Here is a 7,301-nt window from a genome sequence, read left to right as displayed (position 1 = left end):
TCAGACATTTTCTAATCTGTGTTTCCATAGTCCCCCCCCCCCCCCCCCCCAGCTCGTTGGCCGCCAGCTCGTCGACTGGGATCAACACTCTCTTTCCATAACAGGAAGAACACAATGACTTGGTAAACATCGGAGATGAATAACAAGCCCTGGTTCCTGAGGCACGCGGCGGTGGGCCTGGAGGGACGATAACGCCGGGGTCATTCGGTGTCCAACCTGCTCCACACTCTACTTCCTGGAGTGGTGAGTGTATCTGTCAAAAGACGGGATGCCCACACACTCCAGAGGTACTTTGAGTAAGAACCGCCGCAGACCAGGCTTCCCTTGAGTGGACATCTGCTATGTACAGTACAGTGTGACATCCTCCAGACTTACGTTAGGGGTGCACCAGATTCTCACCACACCAGAGGACTTAATAGGGGCAAAAGGCTTACAGTACTTTCTCATGAATAGCTAACGCTGACTTTATTGTTGACCTTTCGGGAATATACCCAGGCAGTTTTTCTCACTAAACCGACAAAATAAACTGGGCCAGAGAAAAGATTGGCGGAGCTGAGCTGCGTTTCCGGATTGTCACTCCTCGTTAAGTGGTGATGCCCTGTCTGGCTCTAGCTGGCTGGGCTGTCAGAGCTCCCCTGGCTACATCACTATACCTCCACAACATCTGCTGGCACGGTCGGGCCCTCTCTGATCTCTGTTGATGACACACTGGCCCTGCTCTGATGTCAAGTCACTCACAGAGGGTGATCCAGGGTTAGCGGACAGCAGACGCCATCGCGGGAAGAAGGGAAAGGGGTCACCACGAACAAAAATGAAAAAGACTGCGCCTCAACCTCCACTGAAATTGGATACTGGGCCTCGGTTCGATCCCGGCTGTCAGACATGTCAAAGGCATTGCTGAACTACGTTGTATACATTCGAGTCGAGAGAGAAAAGAAACCACACTTGAGTCATGCAGAGTTTAGCAACGCTTTAATTTACTTATACTGATTGATGAGGTCTGCAACAATGAAGTCTTATTTAAGGCGTCCGTGCCCACATTCTGTGTTCATGAGAGCCATTTAAAATATTTGTTCTGTCACTTTCTGCCAAGATGAATCCTGTTCCCAGCAGGTCAGGAATGTGTCAGCGTGCCCATCCATCTATCAGTCTAAACAGCTTGCCATTGCCCAGTGCAAATACTGTCTTTAAACAAAACACTTCATACAGCGCTACAAGTATACCTCTCCATTTAACAAGGTACATAAGAGGTGCAGGAAAACACCACTAAATAATGTCCATTTCTGACAGCTTGAGTTTGCTTCACTAAAACCATTTCTGATGTACTTATTTTGAGAGGTTGCTAGTTGTACTTGATGTCAAAGGTTCACTGTACCTTAATCTGGCACGCCTAGTTAGGAAAACTGCTCAGTGAGTAAAGTTTGAGATGTTGACCTGTGCCGTTGACAACCCAGCTTTGAATAGTACTTCTGACATTCACTCGCCTGAAGCTTCAAATATCTAAACCAGTGGCAAAATCTTTATTTTCTTATTCAGTTGGAGGCAAACATTAGGTTTGGGCGATATACCGTTGATACCATATACCGGGGTATTTCAAAATACCAACGTTATAACTTTCAATACTGTTCAAACTTCTTTTTTTGGGGGGGGGGGGGGGGGGGGGAGTGCTACGCCACTGTTTATATCTATAAATATAACTATAAGAAATCTAAGATGTGTCAAATTATATCCAACTCAGGGCTCCAGCTATGCATTTGGTTTGCTAACTTAGGCCGTCATTGTAAATAAGAGTTTGTTCTCAACTGACTTGCCTAGTTAAATAAAGGTTAAAATTTAAAATATATATATATTTATATATATATATATAATAATAATAATAACCTGGCTAGCTAAGTGGCCAGATGTCAAGATCAAGTTTCTTGGTTACAGCGGAGACATTCAATCCCCTCCTGGACCAAGATCCTTGTTGCCAAAATGATTTGACGGTTTGAAAATCTGCCCTACCATAGAAAACACACATCTATCAACACCTCCTAGCATAATTCCATTAAAAAAACAAGTTTAGCAGCCAAGGAACAATCATGTAATTTATGGTTTAAAAATGTCATTTTTCCAGAACTTGACATACATATTCCATGTGCTTAGGCCAGAAAAATGTGATTTTGAAGGGCTGTGAAAATGCCACGTTGTTAATCACACTTTGTCATTTGTGATCTGGAAACTGTTGACTTTTGTCCTCAGAAGTCCTCTGTTAATGCCAACGACTAAGTACCGCATCAATCAAATTCAACAACTTAATTTCAAGCAGACAGACAGACAGACCGAGGATCAAAAGTGAGAGAATTTGGCCAGATCCTTCTGTCCTTGGTATGCTCTTCGTCCTCCTCCTCCTCCTCCTCCTTCTGTCTGTCTATGATCACCTGCAACTGGGTGCTCTAAGGTGCACAACATGCAAGGATCTGGGTCAGGTTCGAAGACAAAAAAAAATCTGAACTAGACAAAAATGAAATTGGAAATGAAAACACTCTTGTTGGGGAGATTTGGGTGGTACTCAGTTTCAAACAGCTATCTCCTGTTTAGTGCCAAATGATCCGCCCCCGGGCCCGGTTTCCCAAAAGCATCTTAAAACCAAGTTCATCGTTAGAACCTTTGTAGGAGCATTGGTAAATCCCTGAGTTGTTTCCCAAAACCATTAGAACTAAAGTTGCACTTGAAAACAATCTTTATTTACTAACTGCCTCAGACCACTCTTAGTGGAGAGCTAAGTGCATCGTTAGGAGCTTTTTTTCCCTTCCACATAACTTTATACATAGATCTCTGCTAAACACAGACTCCAGATGTTTATCTGTCTCTCTGTAAACACCTATAAATTCAGAACAAAGTTGACTACAAAGTTACCAAAGTCTTTGTATGTTACAGACAAGCAAAGGATAAAAATATGCTTCAAATGAAACTACATTAGCCAACACATTTCAATCATATTGAAATCTATTTCTTGTTCAATCAATTGAGTTCTATTTGGCTAATTGTAGGCTACTGTTGGTAATTTTTGCCTAAATATATTTCATGTGTAACATGTGAGCAATGAGGTGTAGGCTGGGCATAAGCATTAGGTTAATAAACCACCTTAATATTTGCAGCCATAGCCTATATGTGACCCTTCGTCAGTATTGTGGAAGATTTGAATGGACCAAGCTGATCTTTGAGCAGCGCTGCCTTTCTTTCGATCCTATCAGTAATGACACCTGCTCCAACGACAGACTTAGTGAAAGTTCTCCCTTCTTAGTGTTTTGGGAAACATTAAGCGACTTCTTCGGTTGTTGTATGATTCATTGTTCATACACTCGTAAGCCTAAGTTCCATCGATAACGAGAAACTGGGCCCTGGTCTGTTGTCACAATCCATGCCTGTGAATGGTTAAATCACTACTGGTAATTTATGGGCTTTGAAGAGAGCCTGTGTCTTTACTTGGTCTGCCTATAGCTCCCTCTACTGGATCCTCTGTGACGTTTGATTCCCATCCTCCACTGTAGAAAAACACAAGCAACAATGTTACATTCAACTACTTTCCAGCTTTATCAGTAAGACACATTGAAATAATACAACGAAGTCAAGTCATTTGGAAAACATTACGATAGTGGTTAGCAATTGAAAAATACACTGGCTAGGTCAGGAAGGGGCGTACATCGTGTGAGGGCATCACAGAGGTGCTTATGCATGTACTCTGAACATTTGGGCAACGACTGCTCATTGGTCTCCACCACCATTTTGTTCAGGTTGTCCAGGAAACGTCTCTCTCTGAATCCAAGTTTTTCCTGAAAAGAAAATTAAAAAAAACGTGCATGTTAGCAAAGATCAAATTACAATTAATAAATTGGTCAAATCACATGTTATGGTGCAAGCTGAAAACTTACCTCAAATTCATAAAATAGCAGATCTCCCCTTGTACGACAGGCCTATGGTCTATTAGCCTGGACTGAATATCATCGACATCTAATGGGAGACACAAACCATCAACATGTCATATTGAGTAATTGATCATGTCAGATCAGTGGAGGCTGGTGGGGGGAGCTATAGGAGGATGGGCTCATTGCAATGGCTGACATGGAATACATGGAATGGTTTCAAACATATGGAAACCTCCTATAGCTTCTCCTACCAGCCTCCTCTGTGTAAAGAAACAACTTTATTTTCTATTGTAGGAGGAGTAGGGCTAGCAGTCAACACTGTGGTCAATTCCATTTAAACTCAAGGAATTGTGTCCCCACCTTAGACAAAATAATTTAAATGTTCCACATATGTGTCATTGACAGTCAAATTAGAATTACAATTCAATTTAGCTCCTGAATTGAGAAAAAAATGGAAAACACACAAGGATACGGTGAGGCTGCCTAACAGATCTGGGACCAGGTTAGAGGCTGCCCAACATATCTGGGACCAGGGTAGAGGCTTCCTAACAGATCTGGGACCAGGTTAGAGGCTTCCTAACAGATCTGGGACCAGGTTAGAGGCTTCCTAACAGATCTGGGACCACATTAGAGGCTTCCTAACAGATCTGGGACCACATTAGAGGCTTCCTAACAGATCTGGGACCAGGTTAGAGGCTGCCTAACAGATCTGGGACTAGGTTAGAGGCTGCCTAACACATCTGGGACCAGGTTAGAGGCTGCCTAACACATCTGGGACCAGGTTAGAGGCTGCCTAACACATCTGGGACCAGGTTAGAAGCAGTCTAACACATCTGGGACAATGTTAGAGGCTGCCTAACAGATCTGGGACCAGGTTCGTACAGATCTGGGACTAGGTTAGAGGCTTCCTAACAGATCTGGGACCAGGTTAGAGGCTGCCTAACACATCTGGGACCAGGTTAGAGGCAGTCTAACACATCTGGGACAATGTTAGAGCCTGCCTAACAGATATGGGACCAGGTTAGAGGCTGCCTAACACATCTGGGACCAGGTTAGAGAATGCCTAACACACCTGGGACCAGGTTAGAGACTGCCTAACACATCTGGGACCAGGTTAGAGGCAGTCTAACACATCTGGGACAATGTTAGAGGCTTCCTAACAGATCTGGGACCAGGTTAGAGGCTGCCTAACAGATCTGGGACCAGGTTAGAGGCTTCCTAACAGATCTGGGACCAGGGTAGATGCTTCCTAACAGATATGGGACCAGGGTAGAGGCTTCCTAACAGATCTGGAACCAGGGTAGAGGCTTCCTAACAGATCTGGGACTAGGTTAGAGGCTGCCTAACAGATCTGGGACCAGGTTAGAGGCTACTAGTCTTGGTACCAGTCCGTTTGGCTATCATTCCAATCCTTGCCACTCCTGTCATGCTAAACATACAAATAAAATATTTGGCATTTGACACAGAGTAAATGGTTCTGTGTGGCTCAGTTGGTAGAACATGGTGCTTGCAACGCGTGGGTTGCAAAAACATGTATGCACTCACTACTGTAAGTTGCTCTGGATAAGAGCGTCTGCTAAAATGACTAAAATGTTGTACATACATGGAGTGAAATGTTAGCTAGCTAAAAAGACTGGCACCCAGACTAAGAGAATGGCAGTATGCGTACATTCTGCAACATATGACTCTCTCGAGTTATGTAGGTTAGCCAGCTAAGTTAATTGCGATTTATGGTAACTGCAACATAATAATGAACTCACCTATGGCTAGCTTGTCCATAGTCACGCGTTAAAACACACACATCCCGACAACACTTGAAATATCGTTACTTTGTTTAGAATTGAGTAAGCTAGCTGGCTTTAGCAACCTCTTTTCGCTATAGCCTAGCTTTAGAATATATAAATTCTTAGTAGCTATTTACAATCAAGTTATCAAACGTAAATGTGAATATATTTTTGGTTATTCTAACAAAAACCGAAACTGTAATTGTAGTCAGTTGATTTGATGTCAGCTGATGTAAATATTCACATTACTTCCGGGTACGAGGACTTGGATCAAACCAAACCTCCCAAAACGGAGAGCACACTTAGAGGCCTACCAATGCAAATTCTAAGGTACCAGTAGGTACAGTTCCATAGCATCAATCATCACTTTTGTGAATGTATACTATGGGTGTAGCCTACACATTTAGCAGCACATTTCCATCTTCAATGGTCTAGTATTTAATCTCTCTCAATTCAATTCAAAGGGCTTTATTGGCATGGGAAACATATGGTAGCATTGCCAAAGCAAGTGAAATAGATAATTAACAAAAGTGAAATAAACAATCAAATTAACAGTAGACATTACACTCACAGAAGTTTCAAATGTCATATTATGGCTATGTACAGTGTTATAATGATGTGCAAGTTCCTCTCTCTCTGACAAGGCATTTAAACAGATGTATTGTTATTGACGAAATGCCATTTATTTCAGGGTGTAAATCTCAATGCAATGATAATGATGGAGGACAGGAGGTCTTGCATGAGTTAGGACTGCAGATGTCAGTCTTGTTCTATGGTGTGGCTTTATCAGTGAGTTCCCCACAGCCACATAAAGTCTAACAATGTGGATGAGGCTGATGAGTCACCTCTGCATAGCCTATAATACAATAAATTGAAGTGTCTCATAACAGAGTGATAGTCCATTTACATCTATAGAATTCCCGCACTCCCTTCAGGCTGACGACAGTGGTAATGAGAAGGATTGGCCATCCATTTTGAGGGATTTCATCATGTGATACCTTATTGTGTGTATCTGCCATGGATTTAGAATTGAAACATTATGCTGTGTGTACAATGTCGGCCATAGCAGGAAATAGTAGATATTTGAATATGACTTTAAAAGTGAGATTATACACTACACGCCCCATCTCCTTGTTTTTGTGCAATAGTACATTCAATCAGTAAATTAAGTATTATAATATTATGGGCCACTGTATCCCACTAAGACTACCAGGTTTTATTTGACCAGGTAAGTTGACAGAACACATTCTCATTTACAGCAACGACCTGGGGAATAGTTACAGGGGAGAGGAAGGGTGATGAATGAGCCAAAGACAAGTACAAAGTACAGTACGTGTACAGACGTACCAATAGCCTAGATGATTTAGTGGGCTCATTCTTCAAAAGTCATGCAGATATAATATACAGAGAAGAAGTTTGAGAGTATCACTTGATGTCATGCTAATTCTGGCGAGGAGAGGAAGACTTGTTTTACTGAAGAAAAAGTAGTCTGTTCACATAATTTGCCACTAGGTGGAAACAAGGTCCAGTTTTTATAATTGCCAGTCTGGTTAATGAGACACTGCTTAGTAAATTAATTTTGTATCTAAATCTAAATGTAAATGTATCA

At 42.1% G+C, this 7,301-nt stretch overlaps 1 long non-coding RNA gene across 1 annotated transcript; it reads right to left on the bottom strand.

Moving 5' to 3' along the window:
- Positions 1-950: 950 nt before the first annotated feature.
- LOC109908749 (uncharacterized) lies at positions 951-5,946 on the bottom strand. The gene is made up of 4 exons (XR_002257698.2): positions 5,669-5,946; positions 3,915-3,993; positions 3,686-3,815; positions 951-3,527 (listed from the first exon to the last, which is right to left on the bottom strand). It is a non-coding gene; the product is annotated as an uncharacterized LOC109908749 (long non-coding RNA).
- Positions 5,947-7,301: the final 1,355 nt, after the last annotated feature.

Source organism: Oncorhynchus kisutch, linkage group LG18, assembly GCF_002021735.2.
Source record: "Oncorhynchus kisutch isolate 150728-3 linkage group LG18, Okis_V2, whole genome shotgun sequence".
In the NCBI taxonomy this organism is placed as follows: domain Eukaryota; kingdom Metazoa; phylum Chordata; class Actinopteri; order Salmoniformes; family Salmonidae; genus Oncorhynchus; species Oncorhynchus kisutch.
The sequence above is the reverse complement of the archived record's forward strand: the minus strand, read 5'-3'. Positions and strand labels throughout refer to the sequence as shown.